A 20,457-nucleotide genomic window follows, 5' to 3' on the forward strand; every position below is an offset into this window, starting at 1 on the left:
GTTTCCAATAGTGTCCAGTGGGCGCAAGACCCTCGGGGTTGGGGTCCTGGGAGTCTCCCAGATCTCGGTGGAACCTCCAAATGTAATGGCCAAGTTTACATGTCTGAGAGACCACCAAGGAGCCAACACCGATGCAATCACACGAGGATTTATTGGACAAGCTTAAGCTTGGGCCCAAGTATACCCGACACAACGGAGTAGAGACTTGGACCGTCTCTCTCTCTTTCTAAAATAAAAAAATAAAATCTTAAAAAAAAAAAAAAAAACGGTCCTTTTATTTTTTCCAGCACCATTTCTTGAAAAGCTTACCCTACTCCCATTGAATTGCCTTGGCACTTTTAAAAAAATTATTTGAGAGAGCGAGAGAGAGCATGAAAGGGGAGAAGGTCAGAGGGAGAAGCAGACTCTCTACAGAGCTGGGAGCCCAATGTGGGACTTGATCATGACCTGAGCTGCTGAAGGCAGATGCTTAACCAACTGAGCCACCAGGCGCCCTGCCTTGGCACTTTTATGAAAAATGAGTTGGCTATATATATCTCGATCTACCTCTGTGTTCTCCTGTTTCATCAATCTATTCATCTACTTTTACAAAGTAACTTAACTATGTTGGTTATTTTAGCTTTAAAATAAATATTAAAGTCTGATGGTATTAGTCCTCCCACTTCTAAGCTCTTTGTATTTCCATATACATTTCAGAATCAGTCTGTAAATTTCTACAGGAAAAAAAGTCTACTGGAATCTTGATTGGGATTGCATTGAAGCTATAGAGCTGTTTGGTGGAAAATTAAGCTCTTAATATCAAACCTGTGAACATGAGCTATGTCCTCAGTTATTTAGGCCTTTAATTTCTCTTAGAAATGTTTGTTTGCTTCTGTAAGGTAATATGTATCTTTTGTCAGGGCACCTGGGTGGCTCAGTCCTTAAGCGTCTGCCTTTGGCTCAGGTTGTGATCCCAGGGTCCTGGGATGAGCCCCACATCGGGTATCCTGCTCAGCAGGAAGCCTGCTTCTCCCTCTCTCACTCCCCCTGCTTGTGTTCCCTCTCTTGTTGTCTCTGTCAAATAAATAAATAAAATCTTAAAAAAAAAAACCCTAAAAAACTTCTCTTTTGTCAGATTTATCCATAGAGACTACAGATTTTTTGATGCAGTAGTCTTGTTTTGTAAACTTTAATTTCTAATTTTTCACCGCTGGTAAAAATAAATTTTATTCCTGTATTTGATCTTATATCTTGCAACCTCACTGAACTCACTTACTCAAGCAGTTTTTTGGGCGTAAATTTCATATGATTTTTTTACATAGATGATCATGTCTGCAAATAAAGGCCTTTTGTAAAACAAATGGGCTTTTTCCTTTCCAGTCTGGTTCCTCTTTGTTCATTCATTAGTTCATCCATTTCTGGCCTGTGGCATTGGCTTGAAGTTTCAGAACAGTGTTGAATAGAAGTAGTGAGTAGTTGTAAGTTGTGTTGGTCCTGATTTTAGAGAAAAAAATTTGGCCTTTCATAGATGCCCTCTATCAGGTTGGGAAAATTCCTTTTTATTCCTAGTCTGGTGAGAGTTTTTATCAGGATAGGATCCAGTTTTTATCTGGATTTTTTTAGATTCCTTTTCAGTCTTTATTGAGACAAACATGTCTTTTTTCTTCTTTAGGCTGTTTATATTGTGAGTTACACTGATTGATTTTGGAGTTGTAAAACCAGCCTTCCATCCTTGGGATAAACTTCACTTGACTATAATGAATTATTGTTGGGTTTGATTTCTAACATTTGAAGAATTTTTGCATCTATGTTCATAAGGGAGTTTGGTCTGTATTTTCCTTGTAATACCTCTTTCTTGCTTAGATACCAGGGACTGCTGGCCTCCTAAAATGACTTGGAAAGCAAGGTGCCTAGGTAGTGCAGTTGGCTGGGCATCTGACTCTTGGTTTTGGCCCAGGCTGTTATCTCAGGATCAGGAGATTGGGCTGCATATGCAGCTCTACGCAGGGAGTCTGCTTGGGACTCTCTCTTTCCTCTCTGTCCCTTTTCCCCATACGCTCTCTCAAATAAAAAAGTAAGTCTTATACAAATGGCTATCAGACACATGAAAAAATGTTCATCATCATTAGCCCTCAGGGAGATTCAAATTAAAACCACATTGAGATATCACCTTACACCAGTTAGAATGGCCAAAATTAACAAAACAGGAAACAACATGTGTTGGAGAGGATGTGGAGAAAGGGGAACCCTCTTCCACTGTTGGTGGGAATGCAAGTTGGTGCAGCCTCTTTGGAGAACAGTGTGGAGATTCCTCAAGAAATTAAAAATAGAGCTTCCCTATGACCCTGCAATTGCACTCCTGGGTATTTACCCCAAAGACACAGATGTAGTGAAAAGAAGGGCCATCTGTACCCCAATGTTTATAGCAGCAATGGCCACGGTCGCCAAACTATGGAAAGAACCAAGATGCTCTTCAACGGATGAATGGATAAGGAAGACGTGGTCCATATACACTATGGAGTATTATGCCTCCATCAGAAAGGATGAATACCCAACTTTTGTAGCAACATGGATGGGACTGAAAGAGATTATGCTGAGTGAAATAAGTCAAGCAGAGAGAGTCAATTATCATATGGTTTCACTTATTTGTGGAGCATAACAAATAGCATGGAGGACAAGGGGTGTTAGAGAGGAGAAGGGAGTTGGGGTAAATTGGATGGGGAGGTGAACCATGAGAGACTATGGACTCTGAAAAACAATCTGAGGGGTTTGAAGTGGCGGGGGGGTGGGAGGTTGGGGTACCGGGTGGTGGGTATTATAGAGGGCACGGATTGCATGGAGCACTGGGTGTGGTGAAAAAATAATGAATACTGTTTTTCTGAAAATAAATTGGAAAAAAAAATAAGTCTTTAAAACATTTAAAAAAATGACTTGGGAAGTTTTTTTTCCTCTTCATTGGTCTGAGAGAACTGTGTGGTAATTTGCATCTTGTCTCTTAATTTTGATTATTCTGGTTGGAGCCTTATCAACTTTATTGATCTTTTCATAGAACCATTTTTAAATTCCATTGATTTTTTTTTAAATCTCTTTTTTAGATTTGATTTTGTTGCTTTCTGCTCATTTATATTTTTCTGCTTATTTTAGATTTCATTTGCTCTTGTTTTTTCTAGTTTTTTTGACATGTGTACTTGAGGATCTTTGATTGGAGACTTCCTTCTTTCCAGGATTGGTGTTTAGTGCTATAAATGGCCCGGGATTGCTTTAATTGAATTTCCTACCTTTGATATGTTGTGTTTTCATTGTCATTCAGTTTAAATCCTAACTTCTCTTTGTTGTCTTCTGTGATCCAAGAGTTATTTATGTTATTTAGTTTCTAAATATTTGGAGATTTTCCAAATCTTTCTGCTAATGATTTCTAATTTGATTCCATTGTGGCCAAATAACATACCTTGTATAAGTTGAATCATATTAAATTTATTGAGACTGTTTATGGTCCTGAGTATGCTCTATCTTAGTATATACTATGTTCCCTGTGCAGTTGAAAAGAATGTATATTTTGCTCTTAGATATTCTATAAATGTCAATTAGGTCATATTGGGTGATAATATTTTAGGTCTTTTGTATCAGTACTGATTTTCTAATTTTTCAAATAATTAAATAATTATTGATACCTCTGATTACAATTGTGGATTTTTCTATCATATGTCTATCAATTTTTGCTTCATATTTTTTGAAGCTCTCTTATTAGGTGCATAAATATTTAGGGCTGTTATATCATCTCACTGAACTGACCTTTTTTCCATTATGAAACAAGTATCTGTTTTTGCCCTAAAGTAACTTTGTCTGATATTAATAATGCCCATCTTTCTTTTGATTAAGATTAACATGATTTGTGTTTTTCAATTTTTCCTTTCAATTTTAATTTCTTTGTGTCTTCGTGTTTGTTGGTTCATTTATTTATTTTAGAAAGAGTGAATTGTCTGGGGGAGGGGCAAAGGGAGAGAGAATCTCAAGCAGGCTCCACACTCAGCATGGAGCCCAATGTGGGGCTTAATCCCGTGATCCTGAGACTGTGATGGGAACTGAAATCGAATCAGATGCTTAACCAACTGAGCCACCCAAGTGCCCCATGTGTCTTCATGCTTAAAGTGGGTTTCTGTTAAGCAACATAGCTGAGTCATGCCTTTTTATGTAGTTGGACAATATTTCTTTTAGTTGGGTGTTTAGGCCATTTATGTTTATTGTGATTATTGATATGGCTGATTTAAATCTACCATCTTTTTATTTTGTATTTATCCCATTTGTTCTTTGTTTCCTTTTTCTCCCTATTCTTTCTCTTGGATTAACTAAATATTGTTCTGTGATAGATTTTATCTCCTTTGTCGGATTATAAATTATAATTATTGTGTTATTTTACTTGTTGCTTTATGGTTTATGGTATATACTCTTCCTGTCACAGTTAGTCTTCAAGTGGTGTGCTAGTTGACATGTAAGAATCTTAAAGTAGTATACTTCATTTTATTCCTTCCTTTGTATTGTTATACACTGTACTTCAGCATGTGTATGAACCCCACAATACATTGCTATTTTTGTCTTAAACACCCAGTAATCTTTTAAAGATAGATAAAGAACAAGTTAAAAAAAAGAAAAATACAGGTAAACATCTTTTGTATCCGACATAGTTACCATTTCTGGTACTCTTCATTGGAGTAGATCCTTTGTTTTTTCTGTCTGAAACACTTCTTTTAACATTTTAGGTAGTATAGGTCTCCTGGTGATTTATTCTTTCAACGTTTGTATATCTGAAAAGTTTTTATATTGCTTTCACTTTTTTTTTTTAAGATTTTATTTATTTGGCAGAGAGAGATCCCAAGTAGGCAGTGAGGCAGGCAGAGAGAGAGAGGAGGAAGCAGGCTCCCTGCTGAGCAGAGAGCCTGATGCGGGACTCGATCCCAGGATCCTGAGATCATGACCCGAGCCGAAGGCAGCGGCTTAACCTGCTGAGCCACCCAGGCGCCCCTGCTTTCACTTTTTAAAATATATTTTTACTGATTATAGAATTCCCTTTTTTCTTTCCTTTGAATACTTTAAATATGCTGCTCTACTATATTCTGGCTTGCATTCTAGAGGCAAAGTGTACTGTCATTATTATCCTTTGTCCCTTTCTGTAATGTCTGTTTTTCCTATGCATGCTTTTAAGATTTTCTCTTCGTCATTAATTTCATAGAACTTGATTATGATGTGCTTTAGTGCGAGTATTTTTTTTTTCATGTGCCTTTGGAGTTCTTTGTGATTTGTGCATCCTTGGTTTTATAATTTTCATCAAATTGAGAACATCAGGTAGGATTTCTTTCTTTTTTTTTTTTTTTTTTTGCATAAACATATAATGTATTATTAGCCCCAGGGCTACAGGTCTGTGAATCACCAGGTTTACACACTTCACAGCACTCATCATAGCACATACCCTCCCCAATGTCCATAACCCTACCACCCTCTCCCTACCCCCCTCCCCCTGGCTCCCCTCAGTTTGTTTTGTGAGATTAAGAGTCTCTTATGGTTTGTCTCCCTCCCGATGCCATCTTGTTTCATTTACTTTTTTCCTACCCGCCAAACCCCCCATGTTGCATCTCACTTCCTCATATCAGGGAGATCATATGATAGTTGTCTTTCTCCGATTGACTTACTTCGCTATGCACAATACCCTCTAGTTCTATCCACGTCATTGCAAATGGCAAGATTTCATTTCTTCTGATGACTGCGTAGTAGTCATATATATGCCTCGTCTTCTTTATCCATTCATCTGTTGATGGACATCTAGGTTCTTTCCATAGTTTGGCTATTGTGGACATTGCTGCTATAAACATTCAGGTGCACATGCCCCTTCAGATCACTACATTTGTATCCTTCGGGTAAATACCCAGTAGTGCAATTGCTGGGTCGTAAGGTAGCTCTATTTTTCAACTTTTTGAGGAACCTCCATGCTGTTTTCCAGAGTGGTTGCACCAGCTTGCATTCCCACCAGCATTGTAGGAGGGTTCCCCTTTCTCCACATCCTCGCCATCATCTGTTATTTCCTGACTTGTTAATTTTAGCCATTCTGACTGGTGTGAGGTGATATCTCATTGTGGTTTTGATTTGTATTTCCCTGATGCCAAGTGATGTGGAGCACTTTTTCATGTGTCTGTTGGCCATCTGGATGTCTGCTTTGGAGAAATGTCTGTTCATGTCCTCTGCCCATTTCTTGATTGGATTATTTGTTCTTTGGGTGTTGAATTTGCTAAGTTCTTTATAGATTTTGGATACTAGTCCTTTATCTGTTATGTTGTTTGCAAATATCTTTTCCCATTCTGTCAGTTGTCTTTTGGTTTTGGTAACTGTTTCCTTTGACGTGCAAAAGCTTTTCATCTTGATGAAATCCCAGTAGTTCATTTTTGCCCTTGCTTCCCTTGCCTTTGGCAATGTTTCTGGGAAGAAGTTGCTGCGGCTGAGGTCGAAGAGGTTGCTGCCTGTGTTCTCCTCAAGGATTTTGATGGATTCCTTTCTCACATTGAGGTCCTTCATCCATTTGGAGTCTATTTTCATGTGTGGTGTAAGGAAATGGTCCAGTTTCATTTTTCTGCATGTGGCTGTCCAATTTTCCCAACACTATTTGTTGAAGAGGCTTTTTTCCATGGAACATTCTTTCATGCTTTGTCAAAGATTAGTTGACTATAGAGTTGAGGGTCTATTTCTGGGCTCTCTATTCTGTTCCATTGATCTATGTGTCTGTTTTTGTGTCAGTACCATACTGTCTTGATGATGACAGCTTTGTAATAGAGCTTGAAGTTTGGAATTGTGATGCTACCAACTTTGGTTTTCTTTTTCAATATTCTTTTGGCTATTCAAGGCTTTTTCTGGTTCCATATAAATTTTAGGATTGTTTGTTCCATTTCTTTGAAAACAAATGGATGGTATTTTGATAAGGATTGCATTAAATGTGTAGATTGCGTTAGGTAGCCTAGACATTTTCACAATATCTGTTCTTCCAATCCATGGGCATGGAACGTTTTTCCATTTCTTTGTGTCTTTTGGGTAGGATTTCTTAAAGTGTTATGAACCCTTCCCTAATTACATGTGCATCAGGCTGCTTGAAATTTCCCAATAATGATACTATTGTTGTCCTCCCTGCTGCACACCACCCTGGTATTTTTTCTGTGTATTTTCTTTTGGCTAGTTTATGTGTTTTGGTGTATTTTTTTCTTTATCCTTGTCTGATGTATCATTGGCTCTCTTTTCTTTGGCACTGTCAGGTGGTTCCTGCCCATGCTTTAGGTGGTTTCCTTATATCCATACACTATCAGTACTTCAGCTGAGGATGCGAGCACAGCCCTTTGCAGATCTCTTGAGCTTCCTCTGTATGCAACTCTCTCCTCTCCAGTACCTCTGCCATGTGAACTCTTACCATCTTGGCTTCCCAGGGTTTTCAACTTAGTCTTCTCAACTCAGGGAGACTGTTAACTTTCCACTGTGTTCCCATTCCCCGTGCTGCAAACTGGAAACTCAAGCTAGGGCAATTACAGGATTTGCCTTTTTTTTTTTTTTAAACCTTCTCTTGGATCACTGTCCTGAGGTCTGATGTCTGAAAAATACTGTTTCATATGGGGTCCTTTTTTTCATTTATTTTAGATGGAAGGGTAAATCTGATCCCTATAATTCCCATCTTGGCTACAACTAGAAGTTCCCAAATAACTTCTTAGTATTTTATAAAAATACTTTAAACCTCACAGATCCTTTTAAAGGATGGTGGAACTTTCAGGTAACCATGGACTAGATTTTGAGAATCATTGCTCTGTATCCTAGTAGGCCCACAGCAAATATTTAAACTTCATAATTTTAGTATGAAACTATTTTTTGGTAGATAATCTTGCAGTAAACCCCACATCTGAATGAGTTGACTGATGTGGGTGTGGCAAGCCTAGGAGCCCTCTACCTTGAATTCCTGCTTAGTCCCCAGACAACTCTTTATGCTATTTCCTTCAAAGAACAGTTCAGAATAGTTTAAAAACCAATGGACAAGCCATCCTCGCTATAAAAGGAAAGATACTTTACCTTTATGTAGCATTCCTATAACAGATAAAGCACATGGATGCTAGACTTATTTTTGTATTTCATTAAGTGCATGTTGTCTTGTCCTTTTGGTGGTGTTTTGGTTGATCTTGCCTTCTGATGCATCGAAGACTGTAAAATGAATGAGTGAAGTGGGCATCTACATTAGTATGTAACATTTTATTCTTAAACAGTATGAGGTAGTGTCCCCCCTGATTCCACTTTTAAAAAAGAGATATTTGATCAAAATGACCCCTGGATTTGGTCCACTTGAAACAGTAGAATACTGCATTCAAGGCCATGAAAATGTTTTGATCAAAGGTCATTCGCCTGTAGTCCCTCACTTCTTGTTGACTTAGGCAGTGATACTTTTTTGCATTATACTTGAAATTTGCCATTACATGTCACAATCTTTCTCCTGCAGTTCAAATAAGGCAGCAGGTTTAACTAATTGAAGTGACTCCCTTACAATAATGATGTCTTTTGTTGAAATAAGTCCGGATATGGCAGGTAGTTATGAAAGTGCCGCTAAACACTGGCCTATTTAAAGTGGAGAGGTAACAGATAATGGTTTTGCATTGCTTGCAAACGAGTAAATTACTAACATTACAGGGTTTAAACTAACTGTTAGATTGTGACATCCAGTAGTTGTTTAGGGAAGGATTTCTTGCAGCCACCAAAAGTTAGGTCTGTGCAAGGTCTACCAAATGAAAAAGGGTTTAGACAAGAGTTTAGGTCTCAGGATCAATGTTTTGTCTACCGGCAGTAGTTTTAAGTCTTTTGTGCTACCTCCTAGGCACTGTGGGGTGTGTTTTGATGGTGAATGGGTCTTGTGAAGCCAGGGGATGGCAAGGAAAAAGCTGTGTGTTTTGTGATGTGTGCACTGGCCAAAAATATTGCCAGTGCAGCAGGTTTCATATGGGCTTTTCTCTGTTATGCCTTATAACCACTTTTGTGTTATAGTTACATATTTCTTGTTAAATTATTATTTTCATTCAGCTCTGTTGCTTCTTGAGCAAAGATTGAAGAATAAGTAAAAGCTAGTTATTGGAAGAGAGAATGCACTTTAGAATAAAGTGGTTTGTTAAAATCAAGAATTAAAAAGTTAAATTAGGGGAACGGCTGGCTGGCTCAGTTAGTGAAATGTGTAAATCTTGATCTTGGGGTTGTGAATTCAAACCCCATTTCGGGTGTAGAGATTACCTAAAACAACGACAATAACAACAACAACAACAACAACAACCAACTTAAGCTCCAGATCTACCATCAAATAACCAAAACTCAATCAGGCAAGGAAGAGATTACTTCTTGTTCAATAATTACTTCATAGCTGGTTCATAATTCACCAAGTGAACAAGCATCTGGAAGAATGGAGTACAGTGGGCAAGTTGTAGTAATATTTTAAGTGCTGTGGTTCCTAGCTCTTCCTGAAATATTTAAAACCTTACAAATGTGTTCCTTTGTGCTCGTGTTATTACTGCTGTGTCTGTAGATTCATTCTCAAAGTTTCTCCCTTAAAACCATACCATCCTGTAATGTAGTCCTATTTTTTTCACCACATTTCTTTTTATTAATTTGTCTATCTATCACAATATTACATTAACTCAGGTGTAAAACGTAGTGATTCAGTAAGTCTCTACATTATGCTATGCTCACCACAAGTGCGGCAGTCCTCTGTTGCCATACAATGCTGATATATTATCAATGACTATATTCCCCACACTGTACCTTTCATCCTTATGACTTACTCATTCTGTAAGTGGAAGTCTGTATCTCCTACCCTTTCATCCATTTTGCTCTCTCACACCCATACAACCATCAGTTCTTTATGGGTTTTTTTCTGCTTTTTCTTTATTCATTTGCTTTTTTAGGCTCAATGTATAAGTAAAATCATATGGTATTTGCCTTTCTCTGATTTATTTAGCATGATACCCTCTAGGTCCTTACATGTTGTCACAGATGGCAGACTCTTACCCATTTTATGGCTGACTGGTATTCTATTGTATACATAGATCACATCTTCTTTATGCATTCCTCTGTGGATGGACACTGGAGTTGCTTCCAGTTTTGGGGTATTGTAAATGCTGAATAAATGTAGAGGTGCATGTAACTTTGAATTTGTGTTTTCATGGTTGTGTTTTTTTGTTTTTTGCTTTTGCAGAGGGCTACGTACCCAGTAGTGGAATTACTGGATTATAAGGGCACTCTATTTTTAATTTTTTTGAGGAAACTCTATACTGTTTTTCACAGTGGCTGCACTAATTTTGCATTCCCACCAATAACACACAAGTGTCCTTTTTTCTCCACATCCTCACCAACACTTGTTATTTCTTGTGTTCTTGATTCTACCAATCTTACAGGTATAAGATGATATCTCATTGTGGTTTTGGTTTGCATTTTCTGGCTGATTAGTGATGTTGAACATGTCTTCATCGGCCATCTGTCTGTCTTTGGAAAAATGTCTCTTCAGGTCCTTTGCCCATTTTAATTGGCTTATTTGTTTTTGGGGGCTGAGTTGTATGAGTTCTTTATATATTTTGGATATTACCCCTTATCAGATATATCATTTGTGAATATCTTCTCCCATTCGGTAGGTTGCCTCCCCCCCCCCTTTTTTTTGGTGATATCCTTCGCTGTGCAAAAGCTTTTTTATTTTGATGTAATCTCAGTAGTTTAATTTTGCTTTTGTTTCCATTGACTGAGGAGACAAATCTAGGAAAATGTTGCTATGGCTGATGTCAGCAAAATTACTGCCAGTATTTTCTTTTAGGACTTTGTGGTTTCAGGTCTCATATTTAGGTCTTTAATCCATTTGGAGCTTAATTTTTGTGTATGGTTTAAGAAAGTGGTCCAGTATTATTCTTTTGCTTGTTGTTGTACAGTTTTCACAGCACCATTTATTTATTGAAGAGACTATCTTTTGCCTAGGGTATGTTCTTGCTTCTTTTGTCATAGATTAATTGACCACATAAGCGTGGGTTTATTTCTGGGATGTTTATTCTGTTCCATTGATCTTTTTTGGTGCCAGTGCCATATTGTTTTGATTAATATAGCTTTGTAATATGTCTTGAGATCTGAGATTGTAATACCTTCAGCTTTGTTGTTCTTTTTCAAAGTTGCTTTGGCTAATCAAGGTCTTTTGTGGTTCCATACAAATTTTAGTTTTCAAGTTCTGTGAAAAATGCTGTTGGTATTTTAATAGTGATTGCACTGAATCTGTAGATTGCTTTGGGTAGTATGGACATTTTAACAAGATTGGTTCTTCCAGTCACAAGCATGGAATGTCTTTGCATTTGTGTCATTTTCAGTTTCTTTCATCAATTTTGTTGTTGTTGTTGTTGTTGTTTTCAGAGAATCTGTCTTTTACCTCCTTGGTTAAATTTATTCCTGGGTATTTTCTTTCTTATGCAATTGTAAATGGTATTGTCTTCATAATTTCTCTTTCTTCTACTTCATTATTTAGTGTATAGAAATGCAGGTGATTTCTGTGTTAATTTCGTATTCATTATTTCTTAATGTTATTTTCTTGGTGGAGTCTTTAGGGTTTCCAGTGCACAGTATGTCATCTGCCAATAGTGACGTTTTAATTTTTTCCTTACTAATTTGGATGTCATTTGTTCCTTTTCCTTGTCTAATTACTGTGGCTAAGACTTCCAGTACCACGTTGAGTAAAAGCAGTGAGAATATGGGATGTCCTTGTCTTGTTCCTGATCTTAGAGGAAAAGCTCCCAGTTTCTCACCATTGAATAAGATGTCAGCTATAGATTCAGCTGTAGGGTTGTTTGTTTTGTTTTTGTTTTTTCCCACATATGACCTTTATTATGTTGAGATATGTCCCCTGAAAACCTACTTTGCTGAAAGTTTGTATCATGAATGAGTGTTTAATTTTTTCAAATGCTTTTTCTGCATCTGAGATGATCATATGATTCTTATCCTTCATTTTGTTCATTTGGTGTATGATGTTGATTCATTTTCAAATAGAGAACCATCCTTGCATCCCTGGAGTAAATCCCATTTGATTGCAATGAATGATCCTTTTAATGTATTGTTGAATACAGTTTGTTAATATTTTGTTGAGGATTTTTGCATCTATGATCATCAGAGATATTGGCCTGTAATTTTCTTTCTTAGTAGTGTCTTTGTCTAGTTTTCTTACAAGGGCAGTGCTGGCATTGTAGACTGTTTGGAAGCTTTCCTTCCTCTTCTATTTTTGGAATAGTTTGAGAGAATAGCTATTATCTCTTCTTTAAATGTTTGGTAGAATTCACCTGTGACTCCATCTTGTCCTGGACTTTGTTAGGAGTTTGATTACCAATCCAGTTTCATTACTAATAATTGTTCAGATTTTCTGTTTTTTTTCTGATTCAGTTTTGGAGGAATACATGTTTCCAGGAATTTACCCATTTCTTCTAGGTTGTCCAGTTTACTGGTATATAATATTTCCTAGCATTGTAATCCTTTGTGTTTCTGTGATGTTGACTTGTTACTTCTCTTTCATTTCCAATTTTATTTATTTTTGTCTTCTCTCTCTCTCTTTTTTCTGAATATGGTTGAAGATATATCAGTTTTATTTTTTCAAAGAACTGACTTGGTTTGATGAATATTTTGTTGTTGTTCTCTCCCCGCCCCCCCAGTCTATTTCATTTCTTTCTGCTTTGATCTGTATTATTTCATTCCTTCTACTAATCTTGGGTTTTGATTTTCTTCTTTTTTTAGTTCTTTTAGGTATATGTTTAGATTGTTAATTTGAGATTTTTCTTATTCTTTGAGGTAGGCCTATATTGCTATAAGTTTCTTTCTTAGTCCTGCTTTTGCTACATGCAAGGATTTTGGACTACTGTAGGTTCATTTTCATTTGTCCACATGTAGTTTTTAAATTTCCTCTCTCTTTGTAACCCATTGGCTCTTTAGTAGCATGTTGTTTAGCTTCCATGTTTGTATTTTTTTTCCATTTTTTTTTCTTGTGATTTTTCTTATTTCATATTGTTGTGGTTGGAAATAAGGTATTATATGCTTTTACTCTTCTTAAGTTTATTGAGATTTGTTTTGTGGCCTAACATGATCTGTCCTGGAGAATATTCTATGTACACTTGAAAATAATGTGTATTCTGTTGTTTTGGTTGGGATGTTCTATGTATGTCTGTTAAGTTCATCTGGTTTAATGTGTCACTGAAAAGATACAGTTTCCTTATTGATTTTTTGCCTGATGATCTATCCATTGATGCAGGTAGGGTGTTAAAGTCCCCTACTGTTATTGTATTACTATCATTTTCTTCCTTTATATCTTTTAATATTTGCTTTATGTATTTAGGTACTCTGGTGTTGGGTGCATACATATTTACAACTGTTATGTAACTCTTGTCAGATTGATCCCTTTATTATTATGTAGTGGTCTTTGTCTCTTGTTATAGTCTTTGTTTTATTTTTATTTTTTAAAGATTTTGTTTATTTATGAGAGAAAGTTCACATGCACAAGTGGGGGTGGTGAGAGGGATGCAGAGGGAAAGAGGGAGAAGCAGGCTAAGCCTGGAGCCTGCCAAAGGGCTCAGTCCCAGGACCTTGGGATTATGATTTGAGACAAAGGCAGATGCTTAATCAGGTGAGCCATCCAAGTGTCCCTCTTGGATGACTCACAGTCTGTTTTAAAGTCTATTTTGTCTAACTATTGCTACCCTGGCTTTATTTCACTTCTATTTGTATGGTATATCTTGTGCTGTCCATTCACTTTTAGTCTATATATGCCTTTAAATCTGACATGTCTCTTGTAGACAGCATATAGGTGGATTTTATTTTCTTCATCCATTCCCCTACCTTGTGTCTTTTGATTGGAGTATATAGACCATTTACATTTAATGTATACATTGATAGGTATGTACTTGTTGCCATTTTGTTGTTTCTAATTGTTTTTGTAGTTCTTTGTTTCTTTTCTTGCTCTCTTGTGATTGATGACTTTCTGTACTCTTAGGCTTGACTTTCTCTTTATTTTTGTGTATCTGTTACAGGTCTTGGGTTAATGGTTACCATTAGGTTCATATATAGGATCCTAAGTATATAACAAATTACATTAAGTTGGTCATTTAAGTTTGACACATTCTTCTTTGCTATTCCCTCCTCCACATTTTGTGTGTATGTTGTCATATTTTACATCTTTCTTCATAATTTTCTTACTTTTCTATTTATGTCCCCCCCCCCCCAAATCCCTTTAACATTTCTTGTAAGGCCAGTTAGTGGTGATGAATTCCTTTTACTTATGTCAGGAAACTATCTCTCCTTCTGTACTGAATGATAGCCTTGCCTACTAGAATATTCATGGTTATACGTTATTCCCTTTAGCTCTTTGAATGTATCATACTACTCTCTTCTGGTCTGCTAAGTTTCTGCTGAAAAAATCAGTTGATAGCCTTATGGGGTTTCCTTTTTTTTTTTTTTTAGATTTTTATTTATTTATTTGACACAGAGAATAGGAGCGGTAAACAAAGGGAAGAGGAAAAAGAAGCAGGCTCCCTGTTGTGCAAGTAGGGACCCAGGGATCATTACCTAAACTGAAGGCAGATACTTAACCAACTGAGCCATCTAGGTGCCCCGACCTTTGCCATTTTAATTATGTCTTGGAATGGACTTCCTTGGGTTCACCTAGTTTAGAACTTTTTTTTACCCCATTTCTTAAAGGAGTCATTTCTGCTCACTAGTCCATTCTTGTCTTTCAGTTACTTTTCAGAGCCTGGTAGCCAGAGATTGCCTTTACCATTCCAATGACACTTCTTCAGCAAAGATTACTGATAATCTATTTGTAGACTTGTCCGTTTGACCTCTTTGAAACCTAATACTGTCATTGTGACCTTGGTCTTACTGTGTGTGGTTAGTGGTCTAACTTTTCATTGCCAACTTGTTTGTACTTTAGATGTTGATGTTTCCCATTATTTTTAGCGCTTTTTATTTTCTCCTGAAGTAATCTCATCTATAAGCATTCTTTTTAAAAATGAATATTTTATTTTTTTATTCATGAGAGACAGGGGCAGAGGGAGAAGCAGGCTCGCCATTGAGCAGGAAGCCTGATACAGGACTCAGTCCAGGGCCCTGGGGTCATAACCTGAACCGAAGGCAGACACCTAACCAACTGAGCCACCCAGGTGCCCTGAAGTCACAAATATATGCTGATAGTACACTATTGGCATCTCCTCACCAGTAAAATAAAAACAACAGTTTCATCTTGCGGGACTCTTAATTTGGGTGGCTTATTTCCAGCTCATACTCATAATGTGTCTTCACTTTGGTTTTATTTTTAAATTCTGGTGGTTTCCCCCATTTTCTAGCAAGAATCTTTACCTAAATCTGCTTATCCTTCAAGTTCTAGCAAAATTCACTACTGTTGTATGTGTTTCCATCCCACATTGTATTGAGCTTTATGGCACCAATTTTGTCGTCTTAGTTTTGGAGCTCCTCAAAGCCTTTATGTTTATCTTTTTATGGCTAGTCCTCATTGTGATGGGTGCTCAGTAAAAACGTGTTAAATTGGAGTGACTTTATTCCTACAGATTGCACTAATATATGTACAAGTTTTCTGGCTAAATGACTTCTACATTTTCTGGTATCTTTTCTTTACCCTAAGGGATTCTAATTGGATAAGATCTGGGACATGATGTAGCTTTTCATAATTTAGAGCTGGATAGGACAATTATTTACTTACGATCACACAGGCAGTGAAAAGCATTGTTAGAACTTAGGTCACTTCATGCTGAGGCCAGTAATACTTTTCCCTGCACCATGCTGTTGTCCAAGATAGATATTATAATTGGTGAAGGATAAAGCTTGAGATGAATTAAAGGTAAAAACATGTACAGATAGGTAGTCATTTCTTGGTGAGTCTCTAAGTTTCTGTCTTGTGAACAGAGGCATTGATAGCTTTTCTTCCAGAGTGTCCTTTCAAAAAAGTTTGTATAGTGAATGGTATGGGAAGGTAGAGAATGTCTCTTTCTGGAGAATAGGACAGGGTTGTTCACAAACCAGTGTAAGAAAAATGTTTCCCCCAAAGCCAGACGTATTTGCTTGCAGTCAGCTCATTTAGATTCTTTCTTAAGCACTGAGTTTTTCATCTGTGACACAATCTCACTGCCTTTGCAGCATCCATCTAGATTACTTCAGGTCATCTCTATAGTATTTGGGGTACAAGGGAAGCAAAGCAAACATGAAGCTCATGTTGCTTGCCATTCTTAAGTAATTAAGTCCATTGTCTCTGACCTAGGATCTCAAGTCTTTTGCCATCATTTGTGAAACTAATTTATAAGAATGGCAAATTGTTTGCAAGAATGGTAAAATCTTAGATCCTTCACAGTTCTTGATATAAAGCAAACATGCTGAAATAAAATTGGGTACAAGATGTTTAATGTAGCAGTTCATTTATAATTTCGATGATGGGGACATCTCTGCGGAGAACTCATCTGCCCTATCTAGTCCCCTTTGCTTTAAACTTTCCATCCTCCAAAATGATGCCCAGGAGTCCATTTTAGTCATGGTCTTCTTCCTCCACATTTGCTCCATGAGCTTTCTCTGTTGAGCCCTCCCATGGCCTCTAGGACAACCCTTGCACAGAGTCCTGTTTTCTTCTAGTGCCAACAAAAGAACTGGAAAAATTAAGCTGTCTGAGCTCTCAAAGGCAGTAATCATGTTGTTCCTTCACCTATTCCCACTTTTAACTCCCTCCCTTCCTTTTGTTGGGGCCAGGCACCACCATTTCTGTCCCAGTGATCAGCAGGAATCTTGAATGAACTCTAGCATGGGACCATCTAGAATGGTCTAAGAATAATAGCTTTCAATGCCCCCTCCCCAATAGAATTTGTGCACTGTCACCTTAAAATAAACCAGAACATAGTTATTTCCATATCACCTAATTTTTTTAATACTTTTTTTTTTTTAAATTTATTTGACAGACAGAGATGACAACTAGGCAGAGAGGCAGGCAGAGAGAGAAAGGAGGAAGCAGGCTCCCTGCTGAGCAGAGAGCCCGATGCGGGGCTCGATCCCAGGACCCTGGGATCATGACCTGAGCCGAAGGCAGAGGCATTAACCTACTGAGCCACCCAGGCGCCCCTTTTTTTAATACTTTTTAAAATGTTTGGAAATAGTGTCTTCCTTTTGATGTTTCTTCTCTGTACTGGCAGTGACATCTCAACTTTTTATTTACTATTATATTAGTTTCAGATGTGCAATATAGTGATTCAACAGTTTTTAAAAAAACTTACGTATTTATTTATTTATTTGACAGACAGAAATCACAAGCAGGCAGAGAGGCAGGTAGAGAGAGAGAGGAGGAAGCAGGCTTCCCGCTGGGCAGAGAGCCCGATGCAGGGCTTTATCCCAGGACCCCGAGATCATGACCTGAGCCAAAGGCAGAGGCTTATTAGCCCACTAAGCTACCCAGGTGTCCCGTGATTCAACAATTTTATACATTTGTCAGACCTCATCAAGCTAAGTGTAGTCTTAATCCCTTTTATTTCACTCATCCCAATACCCAGCTCCCCTCTGGAAATCATTAATTTGTTTTTGTTTTGTTTAACTCTTATCTCTTTTCCTTAAATTCCACATATGAGAGAAATCATGCTATTTGTGTTTGTAATTTCACGTAGGCTTGTATCCTCTAGGTCTATTCATATTGTTGCAAATAGCAAGATTTCATTTTTTATGGCTGAGTAATATTCCATTCTGTGAAATTACATATATACATGTACATACACATATATATACTGCATCTTTTTTAAAAAAATCTTTTAGTTCCAGTATCGTTAGCATACAGTGTTACTTTCAGGTCTAAATATAGTGATTCAACAATTCTGTACATTACTCAGTGCTCATCATGGTAAGTGTACTCTTAATCCTCTTCATCTATTTTACCCATCTCTTCCCACCCCCCAATTCCCACCTTCCCTCTGGTAACTATTTCTCTATAGTTAGGGTCAACTTTTGGGTCTCTTTTTTCTTTGTTGTTTCTTAAATTCTTAATGAGTGTAATCTTATGGTATTTGTCCTTTTCTAACTTCTTTCATTTAGCATTATAGCCTCTAGATGTATCCATGTTGTTACAAATGGTATGCTTTCATTTTTTATAGCTCAGTAATATTCCACTGTATATATACACATTTTCTTTATTCATTTATCTTGAATAAATTATGCTTCCATAATTTGGCTATTATAAATAATGCTTCAATAAGCATAGAGGTATATATATTTTTTCAAATTAGTTTTTGTATTCTTTGTTAAATATCCAGGAGTGAAATTACTGGATCATATGGGAATTCTCATTTTTTGAGAAAACTCCATACTGTTTTCCACAGTGGCTACACCCAGTTTCCCAACAGGGCATGATGACTTTCCCCCCCCCAACATCTTTGCCAAAACTTTTTATTTCCTCTTTTTGATTTTAGCCATTCTGACAGATACGAGGTGTGGTTTTGACTTGCATTTCCCTGATTAGTAAGGTTGAGCATCTTTTCACGAGTCTGTTGGCTATCTGTATGTTGTCTTTGGAAAAATGTCTGTTTGGGTCCTTTGAGTATTTTTAACTGGACTATTAATTTTTGGGAAGTTGAGTTATGTATGTCTGTTTTTGGATATTAACCATTGGATTTATCATTTGTGAATTTCTCTACTTAGTAGGTTGCTTTTTTGTTTTGTGGATGGTTTCCTTCACTGTGAAAAAGCTTTTTTTTTAAAAATTTTTAATTTTTTATAAACATAATATATTTTTATCCCCAGGGGTACAGGTCTGTGAATCGCCAGGTTTACACACTTCACAGCACTCACCAAAGCACATACCCTCCCCAATGTCCATAACCCCACCCCCCTTCTCCCAACCCCCCCTCCCCCCAGCAACTCTCAGTTTGTTTTGTGAGATTAAGAGTCACTTATGGTTTGTCTCCCTCCCAATCCCATCTTGTTTCATTTATTCTCCTACCCACTTAAGCCCCCATGTTGCATCACCACTTCCTCATATCAGGGAGATCATATGATAGTTGTCTTTCTCCGCTTGACTTATTTTGCTAAGCATGATACCCTCTAGTTCCATCCACGTTGTCGCAAATGGCAAGATTTCTTTTCTTTTGATGGCTGCATAGTATTCCATTGTGTATATATACCACATCTTCTTGATCCATTCATCTGTTGATGGACATCTAGGTTCTTTCCATAGTTTGGCTATTGTGGACCTTGCTGCTATGGGGTGCACGTGCCCCTTCGGATCACTACGTTTGTATCTTTAGGGTAAATACCCGTAGTGCAATTGCTGGGTCATAGGGCAGTTCTATTTTCAACATTTTGAGGAACCTCCATGCTGTTTTCCAGAGTGGTTGCACCAGCTTGCATTCCCACCAACAGTGTAGGAGGGTTCCCCTTTCTCCGCATCCTCGCCAGCATCTGTCATTTCCTGACTTGTTGATTTTAGCCATTCTGACTGGTGTGAGGTGATATCTCATTGTGGTTTTGATTTGTATTTCCCTGATGCTGAGTGATATGGAGAACTTTTTCATGCGTCTGTTGGCCATCTGGATGTCTTCTTTGCAGAAATGTCTGTTCATGTCCTCTGCCCATTTCTTGATTGGATTATTTGTTCTTTGGGTGTTGAATTTGCTAAGTTCTTTATAGATTTTGGACACTAGTCCTTTATCTGATATGTCATTTGCAAATATCTTCTCCCATTCTATCAGTTGTCTTTTGGTTTTATTAACTGTTTCCTTTGCTGTGCAAAAGCTTCTGATATTGATAAAATCCCAAAAGTTCATTTTTGCCCTTGCTTCCCTTGCCTTTGGCGATGTTCCTAGGAAGATGTTGTTGTGGTGAAAAAGCTTTTTATTTTGATTAGTCCCAATAGTTTAATTTTGCTTTTGTTTCCCTTGACTGAAGAGACATATCTGGAAAAATGTGATAGCTGATGTCCAAGAAATTACTGCCTGTTTTCTTCTGTGAGTTTTATGGTTTCAGGTCTCATCTTTAATCCATTTTGAGTTTCTTTTTGTGTATGGTATTAGAAACTGGCCTAGTTTCATTCTTTTGCATGTAGCTGTCCAGTTTCCTCAGCACCATTTATTGAAGAGACTGTTTTTCCCATGTTGTATGCTCTTGACTCCATCGTAACTGAAATGGCTGTGTAAGGGTGAATTTGGTTCTGGTTTCTATTCTGTTCCATTGATCTATTTGACTTTTTGTGCCAGTACTGTCTTGTTTTAATGACTGCAGCTGTGTAGTATAATTTGAAGTCTGGGATTGTGATACATCTCCAATTTTGTTATGATTGCTCTAGCTGTTCAGTCTTTTGGGGTTCCATACAAATTTTACAATTATTCTACTTTTGTGAAAAACGCTGGTATTTTGATAGGCATTGCATTTAATCTGTAGATTGCCCTG

This window comes from Neovison vison, chromosome 6 (assembly GCF_020171115.1).
Source record: "Neovison vison isolate M4711 chromosome 6, ASM_NN_V1, whole genome shotgun sequence".
Classification (NCBI taxonomy): domain Eukaryota; kingdom Metazoa; phylum Chordata; class Mammalia; order Carnivora; family Mustelidae; genus Neogale; species Neogale vison.